Source organism: Chrysemys picta, chromosome 2 (assembly GCF_011386835.1).
Source record: "Chrysemys picta bellii isolate R12L10 chromosome 2, ASM1138683v2, whole genome shotgun sequence".
Taxonomy (NCBI): Eukaryota; Metazoa; Chordata; order Testudines; family Emydidae; genus Chrysemys; species Chrysemys picta.
The window spans coordinates 103,410,879-103,428,573 of NC_088792.1; positions in this window are offsets into that span (position 1 = coordinate 103,410,879).

Sequence of the window (17,695 nt, forward strand, 5' to 3'; positions counted from 1 at the left end):
AAGCAAATAAGCATAAAAAATTTTAGACATACTCATTTGGGGCTAAGACAGTTACAGCAAAGTGTAGGAATGATCTCATAAGACATTAGCATCTGATGTGACTAGAGCTGGTCGCAAAAGGTTAAGTCTTTCAAATTTTCAAGAAAATACTGAAAAAAAATCACTTTGAAATTTCCTGGAATTTTCTGATTTTTGATTAATCACAAAAATTAGTTTGAGTTTAACTCCCTCCCCCCCACAAGTTTTTAATGTTTCTTTTTTTCACTAGTCTCTCCTCTTTCCCTTTTATCCCCTTTTCTGGGGGCATGGGGAGGAGCAAGGAGAGGGTGAAAGTGTGTGTGTCGGGGGGAATATCTGTCTTTCAAATAAAAAACATTTCAGTTTTTGATTTTCAATGTATGGTTGCTTAATTCCATCATTGGAAATGTCAAAAAAATTTGTCGTTGTCCCCCCCCGAACTTTTGTTTCTTAAAAAAAATTCATTAAAACCATCTCAACAAAAAACAAAAATACTTCTGAAAACATTCTGACCAACTGTATTTGTGATCTTTTCTGCAACTCATCCAACTACCTGAAAAGGAAAAGTATTTTGTAAGACTATATTCAATGGCTACAGAAAGGAGCTTTAGGTAAGTCAGGGTTCCCCATTCTAGATCATTCTGGTAATAATAACCTAGGTCTCATCATTAAACTGATGCATCATATGGAACCTAAAGAAGTGAAAAAAATACACTGAGGAACAGTTACCCACTGCTATAACTTCATATTTCTTTTCTAATCATCTGAGACCAGAGTCTACCACCATTCTTCCCAGTGATTGGCACCTTATTCCCTATTGAAATCAATGGGACTGTGGTTAGAGTGAGGTATTACTCAACATGAATGAGGATGCCAGATTCTTCCTCCTTGTCATTATCACCTTGCTCCGCTGAAGTCAATGAAGGGAGGTACTTCTCACTGCTAGCAAGGGCAAAGGACCCTCAGCTTTTAGAAGGGAGCTTAAAGGAGCTAGTTTTCCATTTGTAACCTCTGGTAAACAGCTTGCTGAGTGCTATGCTCACAGTCCAGTGCATTGAGTGACACTGACCCCTTCCTCTCACATTGAGCAAGGTGCTTTTTCTTAGGGTCGAAGAGATCACCGTATGATATAGCACTGTCTAAGCACTGGGGTAGACGACACAGCCAAAGTTCTCCAGGAAAAGGTAATGCACATGGAACTGGGGACGTTCCTTCAAAAGACATGAGGGGGAAAAAACCAAACCCTAACAACTTCATTTTTGCCACTGAGGAGTATTACGTTTCCCAAAGGTTAAAGTCAAACTTGAATGTTTTATTTATGCACTTGTACATTTTGACTAAAGTGAACAGCTGGATGCTATTGCTTTTAGCTTCTGCCAGATGCCAAATGAGGTCAGTTACAGAATTGGAGCTGATTCATGTGGGGTGAGCACTAGAACATAAGTCCCCTGTACAGAGCACTTAGATTAAAGGGCCATATGCAGCATTAAGAGGATTTGCTTCTGTTTCCAGTGAAGAGCTGCTGTCTCAATTGTCCAGAGCTGATGCTGGCAATATGATTAAAGTGCAAGTGTGTGGGTGTGTTTGTTTTCAACTGCACGTCACCTGTGGGAGAGTCTGTAAGTTAGAGATCTAGTCGTTACTTGAATAAGATCATTACTGAAGAAAGGTCTCCAATAAAGGATTTGCCAGAATTCAAAAATTACATTAATTGTACTGACAATATTAATAGGGGCATGTAATCCCCAGAATCGCATTTTTTTTTCCTGAGTATTTTTTTAATCCTTTTGTTTATGGTCACTGTTGCATGTAGCCATATAAGGATGACTTTGCTAAATTAAATCTCAAATGGCATCTTTAAGTATTATTTCCAATGCTTGGGTGACACTATCCAAATACCAAGACTAGATAATTGCCATAAAAAAAGTGAGGAGAGGGGGAAGTTGGAGACCAACACTGGCCCCTGATTTTTTTTAAAAAGAGATGTTCTCTGTCTTTGGAGATGTAAAGAGATCTTTTGGGAGGGACCCATGGGAAGTTCTTGAGGTCAAACTCAGAGTCCTCATATTTTCCTCTCTAGAGGAGGAAGCCCAGCCACTCAACTCCATGGATCCATAGTTTTTGCAGGGAATGGAACTCACAATCCCGTGAAGTAATTTTCCTTCTGTGTTGCTCCTGTGCTGGTTCTTTCTTCATCTGATAGGACTCATGCTGGCATTGGAAGAGTATCCTAGCAGCAGTAGAATGACAAAATCAACAGGATCTAATGTGAAGATGTGGGACAGTGGGCTCACCACTAGAGTGCCTCCTCATGGCTGGGCACAATGTAGCTGGCATTTCTTCCCTAGCATTTCTCCTTGCTGATGGTTGCTTTGGTCATGTGGTGGTCTTTCTTCTTCCCACTTGGCCCTATGGCCAGGTCACACTTTAGAGCCACCCCTTGTAGGGTAACAGAGTCCAACAAAAATATCCAATGCCCTTACTTCAAGTCTTCACCCCAAACACTGGGACCAGCGGTCCTTACACCCACTTGGCTCAAGATTTTCCAGTGTCTTATCCTCTTACATTTGGGGCCTCCCGTCACCTTCCCTGGTGGATAGTAGGGGAACCTAGGCCCTCCTTCTATACTGGGTTCCAGCCAAGGGACCTATAGTGAGCAGGCAATTTCTGTCTGTCCTGACCCATCCGTGCCACCTCCCTGGGCTTTTACTAAGCCTGGCCCTTTTCCAGGCCTTCTCTAGGTTCATCCTTCTCTCAGGACAGGAACTGTCAGTGCTTTCCCCTGGACTCCCCCTTCCCTAACACAATCCCAACAAAAATCACAAATTTTAACCAACTTCTGCTCTCCTCAGACTTAACCTTTCAATGCTTTGCAGTTCCCCTTGCACTGTTCCTTAGCTGAATGCCTCCCAAGGTTTTCTCCCTGGAAGTTCCAATCCTGTCCTTTTCCAGGGCTCAACACTGGCACATGTTCTACCCTGGTGACTGCTCCACGTCACTCCTGGCCTCTTGGAAGACTTCTCTGCTCCAGAGGGGATCCCAGAGCCAAGTCCCCCCCGCCAGGCTTCCTCTTTCCTGCCACTCTTTCTACTCTCTGGTCCCAGAACTGACTGCAGAGTTCTTCACTCTCTCCCCACAGCCCCCTTCTTCTCTAAACGTCTTCCGTTTATAGTCCTCTCCCAACCCTCCTGCCCCTCATCAATAAACCCTGACTCATCCTCCAGGTGCATCTCAGTAGGTTAGTTGGCCTTTCAGGCACACACTAACCCATTCATTGCCTGTATGGGTACACATCCCATCACAGAAGGGAACAATGCTGCAGAGAGTGCTGATCCTCCACCTTCTCAAAACCCCACAAGAGTCCAGTTCCCAACTTCATACACCTCAAAAGGAGGCACTTCCATGGGAATTCTAAAGACTGTAATGCCTTCATGAGTTCTCAGTCCTCCAAGTCTCTTCCCTTTGCACAAGTGGAGGAGATGATTAGGGCCATAGCTACTGGACCAATGCATTTTTTTTTGGAGTTTATGGTCTTAAGAGACAACCTCCTCCTTCACACTGAACAAACTATGTGCTGGTACATAAGCAAATCTGGCAAACTGTGACTGAGGACTATGTGGACTAGGCACAGGATATTCCTCATGATTCCTGTCTGAGATGCAGCTCTGTTCCTTTTCTCTTTCTTTTCTTTTTTTTTCTATTTCACCTGCAGTTGCCACTGTTCTAGGGCACTTGACTGATGGCTCTGTTCCTCTCATATGATCATTGTCCTCTACTCTTCATTCATAAGAACATTCTCACAGCTTCTTTAACATCTTCCTTACTTTATGTAACTGTCTTGTCCAGTGCCTTGTCTTATGAATGTATGTGTTTATGATGCGATATATGGTTTAGGTTCCGTTATGGTTCAAGGAGCTTGAAATGCATTGAGAATGTGGGGTTAGAGAGGTGCACTGGAAGTCTGGTGGTGCAATGCTACCAGTGATGGGAGCTAGATATATTTTGTGTTTGCAGTTCAAGAGAAGGCATATTGAGCCAGACTTTTAGCTGGTGTCAGTCAGTATAGCTCCCTTGAAAGTAATTTGGCCTAATGTACGTGAAGCTGACTAATGGTACATATACAGTAGTAGCCAGATTTATGAATTGTATGGCCATATAGGATAGGCCTTACCACCCCATATTTTTTCATACAAAAACTGCTTATTGGCCATTATGCTGTCAGATTGATGTTCCCTAGGTGAATATTGCATGTCCTTGGAAAGATTGCAACAGCAACCATTTCTGTGTAGGTGATTGAATGTTTGTGATTGAATGTTTTCCTCCTCAATTCTCCTTCCATCACTGATGCTAATTGATGGATCATTAATTTTTCTTTGTGACATTATAATATCCTGGCTGGGACTTCGGACTCTAAGAAGAGTAATTCCCCCCCCCCCAAAAAAAGTCCAAAATGAAAACTCTATCTGTAAGTAGGTGGCAAATAATAAACATTTCTTTTTCATATCTGCTCATTTTAGTACCTGATACAATAAAAATAGATCCATGCTGAGCTTCAGTAATCTTGTGTGTATTGGGAGACCAGGATAATTTTTCTGCATTGTTTCAGCCTAGTAATTATTAGCAAGGAAGTGAGAGACCGGACTAAGGAAACAGTTCATGAGAATTTGGTTTGCCTTTGAACACTATTTGGCTAAACATGAAATTCATTTTATAAGGCTTGCTGGGCAAAGCTTGTCTCTTTTTATCACCGTCTTTGCTGAATGTTTGCTTTCTCATTCTATTTTTGTTTCTTTGCTCTCATTTAATGCCATCCTGCTGCCTTACCTAGTGACACAAGCTAACAACATGGCAAAAGAACTTTCTTGTCTAATTTCCATCAAACTGAATTAGGATTCAGGTTACAAATATGAAAACAGTCTTGGGAGAAGAGAGGAGCAGGGCTTTGAGCACTCAAAACAGGGTCTAAATAATCAGATTATTAATTAGTGGTGGCTACAACTGTAGCATGAATGTTTGAGTACATTTCACATAATCAGCGGTTAAGGGTTGTTTCCATTTCAATGGGTTTTCTTCTTATTTAACATTCAGATAAGACAAGCAGGGAGTTTCTTAAATAACAAATTGAAATACCAAAGGGCTGCTTCACCAGAACACAGTTCACTGAAAAGAGAAATTCTCTCTGCAAATTGGATGCAACAGGAGCTTACCATAAAGGAATAATTAGATGTATTGTTGTTATGATGATTGAACTAATATGTGCCTTGTTGAGTACATTTTTCATATTTCAGAGATTCTATTTGAAAAGACAGATAATGTTGTCCAAAATTAATCCATGGTGCAATTCTATTGACTTCAGCGACATTACACTGGGATTGAATTTGCCGTAACTGTAGCTGAATTTGGGGCCAATATTTTCACATTTTGATGCCTAATGTTAGGCTCCTAAAGCCATATTTAGGCACCTAATTAAATGGTGTGATTTTCAGAAGTGCTGACACCCTACTGCTCTTATTTACTTCAGTGCGGAACTCTGGAGCTCTCTTTTTCCTCTCTTTTGACTAATGTTATGCTAATCACATAGTATCTAATGAACAGGTTAAATTTCCCCCCCTAAAACCCCAAATTAAATGAAAAAGAAAATATATTGTATAAATAACAAGACAATCACTTTTTTAGTTGGCATTGTACTTTTCAGTCATATAGGCCTGATTAATTCTTGCCTAACAAATTTCTTTCCCACTTGTGAAGAAGCTGAGTGTGAGCCTGAATTGAGACCAAGATGGCGTGAAAATAGTTTTTTCCTGTACTCGCTTTAAAAGAAAATAACCCAATTTCTCTAAATTGTAATTTGGCTGCTGGCCAGTTAGTTAACCCAAATATAAAATATATTTAAGCTAGCTTTATGTGGCATAGTTAAAGAACTTTTTTTAAACCCATCTTATTCGGATGCACTGATCGCATCAGGTCTTTGCTCTGGATAGGACCCTAAAACCACTGTAGGGGTGAAACAGTGGGTTGCTTTTAAAAAAGCAAGAAGTGGAGCACTGTTTAGAAAGGTCTGTGTATACTTGAGAGCGCTTTGATCACTAAAAATATTCCTGGGAAAAAAAATATGACCAAAAGTCTCTTTTAAAAGAAATGTTGACAGGAGTGCCTCACTTTTTTATAACTACTGCACCGACAGACTTAAACATTTGCAGAACACTAGATGAACCATCTCTCAGTAGAACAGAGCTGTCACACGTTAACACCATATCGTTATGAGGAAAAATGCAATTTTCACCACAACTGTAACTGTCTCCACCAAGATTTGCCATTGGAAGCCTAAATTTTTGTGAAACACTCCCACTGGTACTTTACCCTAGCTTTTCCAAAGCAACTGAACAACATTTATTACAGTGAAGAAGATGAGCAAGATTTGGCCTGGACAATACACACAAGTCAAATATTGACTAGAAATCACTGTAAATACAGGCTGGGTTAAATATTTCACAGTATAGTTTCCTGTACCAATAGAAAACTGCTTTGCTATGCTGCCTTAAGGTACTTTCCTTTTGAAACATTGTGTCCACACAGTTCTGCAGTTGTTGGAATGAGCTGTGCAGCATTCTGGGAAGATTCAGATCTATGCCTGTAATTTTTCTCGTATGGAACCAATAGGAATTTTGGGACTTGGGATCAAACTAAAAAAAGCCTGTGAACACTTTCCTAGCATGCCAAAATGCATCTGTATATTGCAAGTGCTATTTCTGATCTGCTGTCAGGCATCATGGAGGACATGTTACTGAGCTCCATGGTCATGCCCAGGGCCGGCTCTGGCTTTTTTGCCGCCCCAGGCAAAAAAGCCTCCTGCAGCTCCCCCCGCCCCCGCTGGGAGCGCGGCGGGGAGGGCGCCGAGCCTGGCTGGGGCCCCACTCTCCCTGACCGGCCAGAGCGCCGGGGGAGGGTGGCCCCGCTCTCCCCGGCCGGCCGGAGTGCCGGGGGAAGGGCGGCGAGCCCGGCCGTGGCCCCGCTCTCCCCGGCCGGCCGGAGCGCCGGGGGGAGGGCGGCCCCGCTCTCCCCGGCCGGCCGGAGCGCCGGGGGGAGGGCGGCCCCGCTCTCCCCGGCCGGCCGGAGCGCCGGGGGGAGGGCGGCGAGCCCGGCCGCGGCCCCGCTCTCCCCGGCCAGCCGGAGCGCCGAGTGGAGGGCGGCGAGCCCGGCCGCGGCCCCGCTCTCCCCGGCCGGCCGGAGCGCCGGGTGGAGGGCGGCGAGCCCGGCCGCGGCCCCGCTCTCCCCGGCCGGCCGGAGCGCCGGGTGGAGGGCGGCGAGCCCGGCCGCGGCCCCGCTCTCCCCGGCCGGCCGGAGCTAGAAAGGTCCATGACATCAGGATCTTTAGAAACTCAGGTCTGTTTGCTTGAATGAGCAAGGGATTTTTTTCTCTCCAGGCCACTATGGATGTTAATGGAGTGAAGATTCCAGCTATCATTCTAGGAGACCGAGCTTACCTCTGCTACCTTGGCTTAATGACACTTTCACAGGAGGAAAAAAAGCTGCAGAACGACAATGGAGTGTGTGTTTGGAAGTATGAAGGGAAGGTGGTGGTGCCTCATGACAAGGCTGGGTATTTCTCAGCATAAGATGACTTGCGTGATAGGTACTTGCTTTGGTTTGCACATCATCTGTGAGAGCAAGGGGGGAGTGCCTGGATGGTGGGTGGAAGCAGGAAGTGGAGAGACTTTCCAAATGTCATGAGCAGCCAGAAAGGGTGACTCTGAAAAACGCCCCAATTGGTCAGGGAAATAAGGTTCGGGATACATTATGTTCCTTTTTTGAGGCCTGGGGGTAGTTGTGGGTAATGTGTGCTGTAACCATTGAAATGAGTGACACGTGGTTGTATATTGATTATATTAGGAATTGATACAATGAAGGGAAGTTATGCTATTGGTGACTTGAGCTGCACTTCAATGAAATTTTCAGCCCAGCTGTATCACAAAAGATGTATTAGTTAAATAACACGGGTAACAAATTAGACAACTTGGTTAAAAAAGTTTACCAAGTGTGTAGTGGGAATTTAAGACCAATGGTCCTGTGGCATGCCCAGACTAAGGGGTGCTCACAAGCTCCTATAGGTGATGCACTTGAGAATATTCTCCTTCTCCCATTCCAAGGGGATTGATTGTTGTGGGAGAGGCCTGTAATTAGGTTGATTGAAATGGGGGTCCCAGTACGCTGTGTTCTCCATAGTTTGCACGAGAGCGAACAGGAAGCAACTCAGGAAGAGGTGTGGGTTATGGAGACAGTATGTGTGAGCCTGTCAAGGTTCCTTCCCCTCTCTGAACTCTAGGGTACAGATGTGGGGACCTGCATGAGAACCTCTAAGCTTAACTACCAGCTTAGATCTGGTTTTGCTGCCACCACCCAAATTATTTGAGTCATTTGGGAAACTCTGTCTACCTCCCCCCCCCCAAATATCTCCCTCCCAAGTACTATAACCCTTCCCTGGGTAGCCTTGCGAGACTTCTCCACCAATTTCCCGGTGAACAACGATCCAAACCCTTGGATCTTAAAACAAGGAGAAATTAACCATTCCCCCTCCTTTCCCCCACCAATTCCTGGTGAGTCCAGCTCCAACCCCCTTGGATCTTAAAACAAAGGGGGGGGGGAAATATCAGGTTCTTAAAAAGAAGGCTTTTAATTAAAGAAAGAAAGGTAAAAATCATCTCTGTAAAATCAGGATGGAAAATAACTTTACAGGGTAATCAGATTCAAAGAGCCCAGAGGAACCCCCTCTAGCCTTAGGTTCAAAGTTACAGCAAACAGAGGTAAACCCTCTAGCAAAAGGAACATTTACAAGTTGAGAAAACAAAGAAAACTAACACACCTTGCCTGGCTGTTCACTTACAAGTTTGAAATATGAGAGACTTGTTCAGAAAGATTTGGAGAGCATGGATTGATGTCCAGTCCCTCTTAATCCCAAAGAGCACAAATAAAAGCCTTCCCCTCCCCAAGATTTGAAAGTATCTCATTCCCTTATTGGTCCTTTGGGTCAGGTGTCAACCAGGTTACCTGAGCTTCTTAATCTTTTACAGATAAAAGGATTTTGGTGACTCTGGCCAGGAGGGATTTTATAGTATTGTACACAGGAGGGTTGTACCCTTCCCTTTATAGTTACGACAGACCCAATGGTTTTGGGATTTGATGCTGCAAGGAAATAGAAATGTATAGCTTTAATTTGCCAGTGTGACTGCCATTTGGAGCACTCTGAGGGAGAAGGGGGTTAAAAGCCCAGCAGGAGGAGAGACTCCTCGCTCTGTCCAGCATGGTGGCAGAGAAACCGTATGTGGGAAAAGAAAGGTGTTTAAATCCCCTATGCCACTATATTGTAATACAATTGCATAATACTTACTGGTAGAGCTTTCATCCACAGTATTTTCAGGGTGGCTGCCTGCATGATGTTCTTGTGTAATCTCTAAATCCGTTATGCCACACAGTTCTTGGCTCCCCAGAAAAATATCCTCTTGGTTGGACCCCATAGTATACACAGGTCAGGGGAGCTTTCCTTAGGGTCTTGGGTGCTTGCTCTGTTGGCTGGGGTGCTTTGTGGAAAACTAGTCACCACATCATTTTTTAGTGTGGTGATGACATCATTCACAAAAATGTGATCCACTTCATTGTATGGGCAGGTAATGACAGCATTAGCGGAAGTCCTCCTTTGGTCCCTTTTCTTCAGGTAATTCTGCTGGTGATGCTTTAGAGTGGAAATTTGCTTAGTGCAGAGGTTGTTGGGTGAAAGACTGGCATTGTTAGGGGAAAGAGGGCTTTTGGCAGTGGCCACTTTCCTGTCCCCTGTCCACACGATGTTTATTTCTGTGGAACCACCACTTCAAGAGACTAGAAATCCAACTTCACAGCTCCTTGACCCTAAAGCTGACAGGTCCACACTTGCTTGCCCTGGAGATGAGTGCCCTGCAAGTAGGTGATGATAAATCACACTAGGATTGGGTGGAGGATGGAGAAGGGACAGTGGCAGATTAGTGGTGGGGGAGGAGGCAGAGCATGGGTTGCTGTTTCCCTTCACTGTCTGGGTTCCTACTGGGCCCTAACAACTCAGGACATTTTCTGCTTTCTCCATCAGCGTGAACATGGTTTGGAGTGAGTAGCTGTGGTCTCTGCCACTAAATTTATTTGCTGATATGGGGACATGTTTCACCTTTCTACCTTAGTTTCCTTAGATTATTTCTAACATGGGGATAATAATGCATATCACCCTCACAGGGATGTTGTGGGGATGAGAATGACAGTGGCAACCATTTTAAAAGTCAAGAGTTACCACAGAAATGTGAAATACAGCAGTTTCCTATTCTGTAACAGAAACTGTTATATAGAAAAATTATACAATATTTCAACTATTCATAGACTATCAGGGTTGGAAGGGACCTCAGGAGGTCATCTAGTCCAACTCCCTGCTCAAAGCAGGACCAATTCCCAACTAAATCATCCCAGCCAGGGCTTTGTCAAACCTGACCTTAAAAACCTCTAAGGAAGGAGATTCCACCACCTCCCTAGCTAACCCATTCCAGTGCTTCACCACCCTCCAAGGTGGAAAGTTTTTCCTAATATCCAACCTAAACCTCCCCCACTGCAACTTTAGACCAATACTCCTTGTTCTGTCATCTGCCACTACTGAGAACAGTCTAGATCTATCCTCTTTGGAACCCCCTTTCAGGTAGTTGAAAGCAGCTATCAAATCCCCCCTGTAACAAGGTTGGGACTCACAACCGCTGCGCCTCCCACTGGTTACTCCAGGAATTAGCTCAGTCCAGTGGAGCATCCCCTCTCTGTGGTATCCCACCCGTTGTCTTGCCCTTGGTTGACTTCTGAGCCCACGTCGCTCACCAACTCGCGACGTCCTCTTCAGGACCACTGCCCTCTGGCAGTGCCCCACAATCTTTCCAGACCCCCTTCCAGGGCGTGGGGGTCAATCAGCAGTCTTTGCCCAGCCACAGTGATCAACCACACACCCCAAAGTCTAATCCCTCCTGTCAGGGATCTGGCATGTTCTATAATGGCCGCTCCCTACGGCCAATGGCTGGGTGTACTGCAAGGTGGGGGAAGTAGAGGATACAGGCCCGCACTCTATTCTGGGTTCCAACCCAGGGACCCTTTGGCAGCAGCGTCGCTGTCCTCCTTCTCTCCCCTCCTCTGTCCGCTTCCCTGGGCCGCTTCCCATGCGGCCCCTTGCACCCTCTAGGCCCTTCTCTTCAGGGCCTGCAGCCTGGCAGGCCTCAGGCTAGAGCACCTCTTTGCTCTCCGAGCCTAGCCAGCACTGTGCTGTCTGCAGTGCTAGTCTCCCTGCTCTGGAGACAGGCTTTCCCTTTCAAAGGCCTGGGACAGACTGCCTCTCCTCTCCCTGAGCAGCCTTTTATAGGGCTGAGCCTGGCCCTGATTGGCTGCCTCCCATCTGGGCTCTGATTGGCTCCCAATAAGCCCTTCTCCCATTGGCTGTGCGTCTGCGCAGGCCCACTGGCCTGCCGCAGCCGCTACTCTCAGGGAGTGGGGCAGCTGCCCCACTACACACCCTCCTCCTTAGGGAATTCCCCCTGAGAGTGTTCTTATCACCCCTGTGCTCCTCGCTGCTGGGACCTCAGGGAATCTCTCTTGTAGCACAGGCCCTCCACTAACTGAAGCCACCTGCTTCCTAACTCTATTGTCTGGGTTCCCACTTCCATTTGGGTTCCCACATTGGCCCTCCCGGCCCCTATGTGGGTTCCCTCTTTTAGGTGGGCCTCTCTGTCCCAGCCCCCTTCTTCTTGGGGGCCTCGGCCTGAACTACCACCCCTTGTTGGCTAGCCCCAGACTGATACTCTTTCTCAGGCACTCCCTCTTTCTGCCTCAGGGAACAATGCCTTTTTATGTGGCCCTTGGTGTGGCAGTGGAAGCACCCTCGGCGCCTTCCCCCTGCCACGGCCTTAGTCCTGCTTGTCTGGGCCCCAGCACCTCCTCCTGGGCTGGCCCAGACCTTGGGAGCCCTGTAGGGGCACTCCCTCTTTAGGTGTCCCTGCTCCCCACAGACCCAACAAGCTGGGGACCCCCCGTTACTCTCACAGGGGGCACCTTGTCTGGGTGGGGCCTCACTGCCGCCTCCCAGTAGGGACACTCCCTCCTGAAGTGGCCCTTTCGCCCACAGGCGTAACAGTTCCTGAGCCCAGGCCCTGGCCTCTCGCCCTTGGCGCCTGGTCTCCTATACGGTCTGGGTGCCCACCCCCACAGCAGTCAGAGCTGCTCAGCAAGCCGAGCCACTCAGGCCCTGCCAGTACAAGTCTTTGTTCTCCACCATCTTCGTCTTTTAGTCTCTCACTGTGGCACAATCTGCCTAGTCCTTTGCTCTGCCCCTTGTGTCAGGGGTGGACTGCTATGCCCACATTCTCCACCAAATGTAACAGGGTTGGGACTCACCACCGCGGCGTCTCCTACCGGTTACTCCAGGAATTAGCTCAGTCCAGTGGAGCGTCCCCTCTCTGTGGTATCCTGCCTGTTGTCTTGCCCTCAGTTGGCTTCTGAGCCCATGTCGCTCACCAACTCGCGGCGTCCTCTTCAGGACCACTGCCTTCCGGCAGTGCCCTACAGTCTTTCCACACCCCCTTCGGTGTGTGTGTGTCAATCAGCAGTCTCTATGGCCAGCCATAGTGGTCAACCACACACCCCAAAGTCTAATCTCTCCTGTCAGGGATCTGGCATGTTCTATAATGGCCGCTCCGTACGGCCAATGGCTGGGTGTACTGCAAGGAGGGGTCGGGGGGAGGAAGTAGGGGATCCAGGCCCGCCCTCTACTCTGGGTCCCAACCCAGGGACCCTCTGGCGGCAGCCTCGCTGTCCTCCTTCTCTCCCCTCGTCTGTCCGCTTCCCTGGGCCGCTTCCCCTACAGCACCTTGCATCCGCTAGGCCCTTCTCTTCAGGGCCTGCAGCCTGACAGGCCTCAGGCTAGAGCTCCTCTTTGCTCTCCGAGCCTAGCCAGCACTGCACTGTCCACGGTGCTAGTCTCCCTGCCCTGGAGACAGACCTTCCCCTGTCAAAGGCCTGGGACAGACTACCTCTCCACTCCCTGAGCAGTAGGGTGACCAGATGTCCCAATTTTATAGGGACAGTCCCGATTTTTGGGTCTTTTTCTTATATAGGCTCCTATTACCCCCCACCCCCTGTCCCGATTTTTCACACTTGCTGTCTGGTCACCCTACTGAGCAGCCTTTTATAGGGCTGAGCCTGGCCCTGATTGACTGCCTCCAATCTGGGCTCTGATTGGCTCCCAATAAGCCCTTCTCCCATTGGCTGTGCGGTCTGCACAGGCCCACTGGCTTGTTGTAGCCCATGCTCTCAGGGAGTGGGGCAGTCGCCCCACTAGACCCCCTCATTCTTCTCTTCTGCAGACTAAACAATCCCAGTTCCCTCAGCCTCTCCTTATAAGTCATGTGCTCCAGCCCCCTAATCATTTTTGTTGCCCTCCGCTGGACTCTTTCCAATTTTTCCACATCATTGTAGTGTGAGGCCCAAAACTGGACACAGTATTTCAGATGAGGCCTCACCAGTGTCTAATAGAGGGGAACGATCACGTCCCTCGATCTGCTGCTATTAATGTGTGTGTTTAATGGCAACCAATGCAATTAATATCTGTAGAGCACCATCTATGTGCTGAGCATTGTTAGATGTATCTCAGGGTCCAACAGAAATTGGGGTGGGGGGGCATTGTGCTATGAGAATACAAACACATTATTAGAAACAGTTTTTGTTTTGAAGGGCTTAAAGGCTTACCGTCTAAAGAGACTAAAGAGACCAAACAGACCAAGTGTGAGAGAAAGGAAGTAGTAATAATGTTACAGATGGGGAACTGTGGCACAGAGGGATTAAATGACGTTCCCAAGGCCCTAGAAGAAGTGCATGGCAGAGCTATGGGAACTAAACCCATGTTTCTTGAGACCCTGTCCAGTACCTTAGGCACAAGACCATTCTGAGGTATTCTTAGAAAAATGACAAAACCTGTTTGTATCTCCTGTCAAATGTTTTCTTATAGTATTATTTATAATATCGTTATTATTTAACTGTTTTAAGAAAAATAATCAAATAAAGGGGGAAACATAACTATAGTCTTCTAAAGCTAAATTGTATATGATCATTTCTCACCTGTTGGATCAGAGAAGTATGGAGTAAATTGCAGCATACTTGTTTTAGAGACCTGTACCTGAGAAACTACACCTCTGTTGAAGTTAAACATGCTTCTACTTAGTTTCAAGCTTCAGAATTTCTTTTTACTTCTAAAGGATGCAGCTGTGATATTAAAAATGACAAAAATAGACATTTTGCTGTCACATGGAATTGTCAGGCATGTTCCTTGAGAGATTCATTACTCTATTATGCATTCTAGCAATCTGCCATAAATCCGTATAGTGCTTCAACATAATCTTTTATTACTATTGCTAAGCACAAAAACATTATTCTATCACCTCTTGGTGGCACTTTAGTCTACTTATTTGATCTCCTAGCGGTTTAAGATAGCTTTCTTTTAGGCAGTTTCCAGCAAAGAGTAGAGACAGAGAAAATGCCAGCTAAAACCAATCAGATTTACTTTTGCCATAACTACATCATTAGCAAGCATGTAATAATTTAGGAAGGTAGTGGAGCAAGGATGAGATAGTGACTGTATCTGAGAAGAGTATGCAGGTTAACTATTCACTGCAATATAATGGGCTTCAGATATATAAAAGTATTTTTTAATTAAAATCAAGTTCAAATTTGGAAATATTTTCTATTTTGAATAGTAACTGCTATAAAATAAGCCAGATGCATATTGTATATGCTAATGGAATTAAAATCATCCTAGTATGTCAATTTGGACTTATTTTCATATTTTGTCATGTAAAAAGCTCTCAGAAACATGTTATTCATATAACAAATATTAGTATTTTCTCCAAAGAGCACAAGAACTGTGCTCCTAGGACACTGTTGAGTTGCCAAACTGCCCAGCCTGAGGTTGCTGGAATCCACTGTGCCCTAAATTGCAAATGGGGAGGGGCATTTTTCAGTCACCAAAGTCCTTTCTATTTTTAGTCCTCTTAAGCTCTTTAACCTGGTACTGCTTTACTTCCAACCAATAAAATAAGCCTGACTGGCGTGACCAACTTTCATTTGAGGGGAAAAAACAAATTCCTGATAATCTGAAAAATCACTGCAATAGGTGGAGATTACTGTAGCAAATATCGTTTGAAAGAGAAAGGAGTTTGCAGTATGATCTGTCTTGAGGAAGTTGCTCAGCCTTCTGTTGCTGAATCTTCTCCTAAATCAATTGGAAGAGAGGCACAAGGGTAATAAAATTAACTCTCTTACCTTGTCAGGCAGCCTAACCAACATACCTTGGGAAATAACTCTATTTATTGATTGGGGGTTATCATTGCTAAATATATGGTGTAAGATCCAGGGCAAGAAGTAGGAAAGGCAGAAAAAACACTGAGATCAATAATAATCAGTTAAATAATAACAACAATAATAATTCTCTACACTTTGGTAGCCCTTGTCATCTCAATATCTGAAAGCATGTTTTTTTAAAATTGCTTGATTAATTAAAGCTCTGCTGGCCTCCATTTGAGGTAGGTAGGTAATTGCAGTTCCTTTGTTATCTTTACATTTGAAGGTTTCTAACACAGCTTGGTTAAATATTTTTAATTTTTTCCCAAGACTAGGAGGCACCACTGTGATCATCTAGGTCTAACCTCCTATATAACTCAGGTCATAGAACTTCCCCAAAATAATTCCTTTTTTTACTACAGCAGATCTTTCAGAGGAAAAAAAAATCCAATCTTGCTTTAAAATTTGCCAGTGATGGAGAATTCCCCACAACCCTTGTTCCAATGGTTAATTACCCTCCCTGTTAAAAAAATTACATCTTATTTCCAGTCTAAATTTGTCTAGCTCCAACTTACAGCCACTGGATCTTGTTATACCTTTGTCTGCTAGACTGAAGAGTGCATTATTAAATATTTGTCCCCATGTTGGTACCTACAGACTGTGATCAAGTTGCCCCTTAACCTTCTCTTTGTTAAAATATTTAGATTGAGTTTTTTGAGTCTATCACTATAAGGCATGTTCCAAACATTTAATCACCCTCGTGGCTCTTCTCCAAACCCTCTCCAATTTATCAATATCCTTCTTGAATTATGGAAACTAAAACTGTATACAGTATTCTAGCAGCAGTAGCACGAGTTTGAAATACAGATGTAATATAACCGCCCTACTCCTAATATACATTCCCCTGTTTATGTAACCAGGGATCACCATTCAATTATGATTCTCTATTTACAGTTATATTTTGAGACCTATTGTTTGCCATGTTACGCATGTTACTTGTGGTAACAAGTCAAATGTCTTACAGAAATCTATTACATCAACACTGTTCCCTTTATCAACCAAACTTGTAATCTTGTAAAAAAAAAAATAGTTTGACTGGATCTATTTTCCATAAATCCATGTTGATGAGCATTAATTATATTATCCCTTAATTATTTATTTATTGAGTCTCTCATATCAGCCAGTCCATTATCTTGTCTGGGTTCAATGTCAGGCTGACAGACCTATAATTGCCTAGGTCATTTACCCTTTTTAAATAGTGGCAAAATGTTTGCTTTCTTCCAGTCTTCTGGAACTTCCCCCGTGTTCCAAGAGTTACTGAATATCAACATTAATTGTTCAGCGAGCTCCTCAGCCAGTTTTTTAAACTTTTGGGTGCAAGTTTTCCAGACCTGCTCATTTAAAACATATCTGCTGTTTAACATCATCCTGAGTTACTATTGGAATAGAGTCAAGTATCAGAGGAGTAACTGTGTTCGTCTGTATCCACAAAAACAACAAGAAGTCCAGTGGCACCTTAAAGACTAACTAAAAGAATAACTGGTAGTCTTTAAGGTGCCACCTGACTCCTCATTGTTTTTATTGGAATGGAAAATGTTTCATCATCATCATCATCATATGTTACACCATCTCTTTTTTTTTCCATATACAGAACAGAAATATTTATTGAACACTTCCAACTTTTCTGCTTTATTATTGACAATTCTAACATTTCCAACTAGTAATAGACCAATACCAGTGTTAGGCTTCTTTATGTTCTAATATACTTTAAAAAACCCTCCTTATTGGCCTTATCTCTGCTATCCATAGATTTCTCCTTGTGTCCTTTAGCTTCCCTATCAAGTTGATTTCACTTTCCCTCTAAATTAGTGGGGAGAGGGGGTTAACCAGTACAACCTTCTTTCTTGGTTGTAGCTTTTTAGGCATCTAGTAAAGTCTTCTCAAAAGAATTTCCAATCTTTATTCATATTTTTTCTGTTTAAATTCTACCTCCCAGCTGATTTGGGTCATACTTGTTTCCCACCTAATGAATATGGTCCTTTTAAAATACTAGTGTATATATTACAGGTTTGATCTTTGTTCAGTTTTCATGTAAAAAGTATGATCACGTCATGATCACTTGCACCTAAGCTATCATTAATATTTAGTTCTGTGATAAATTTCACTTTATCTGGCAACATGAGGTCTAAAACAGAATTTTCCATGTTGGATGCCCACTTCTTGAATTAGGAAATTGTCATCTTTAATATTTAGAAATTCAGAGGATGTTTTTAATGCTGGCAGCATGAGACCTCCAGCATATGTC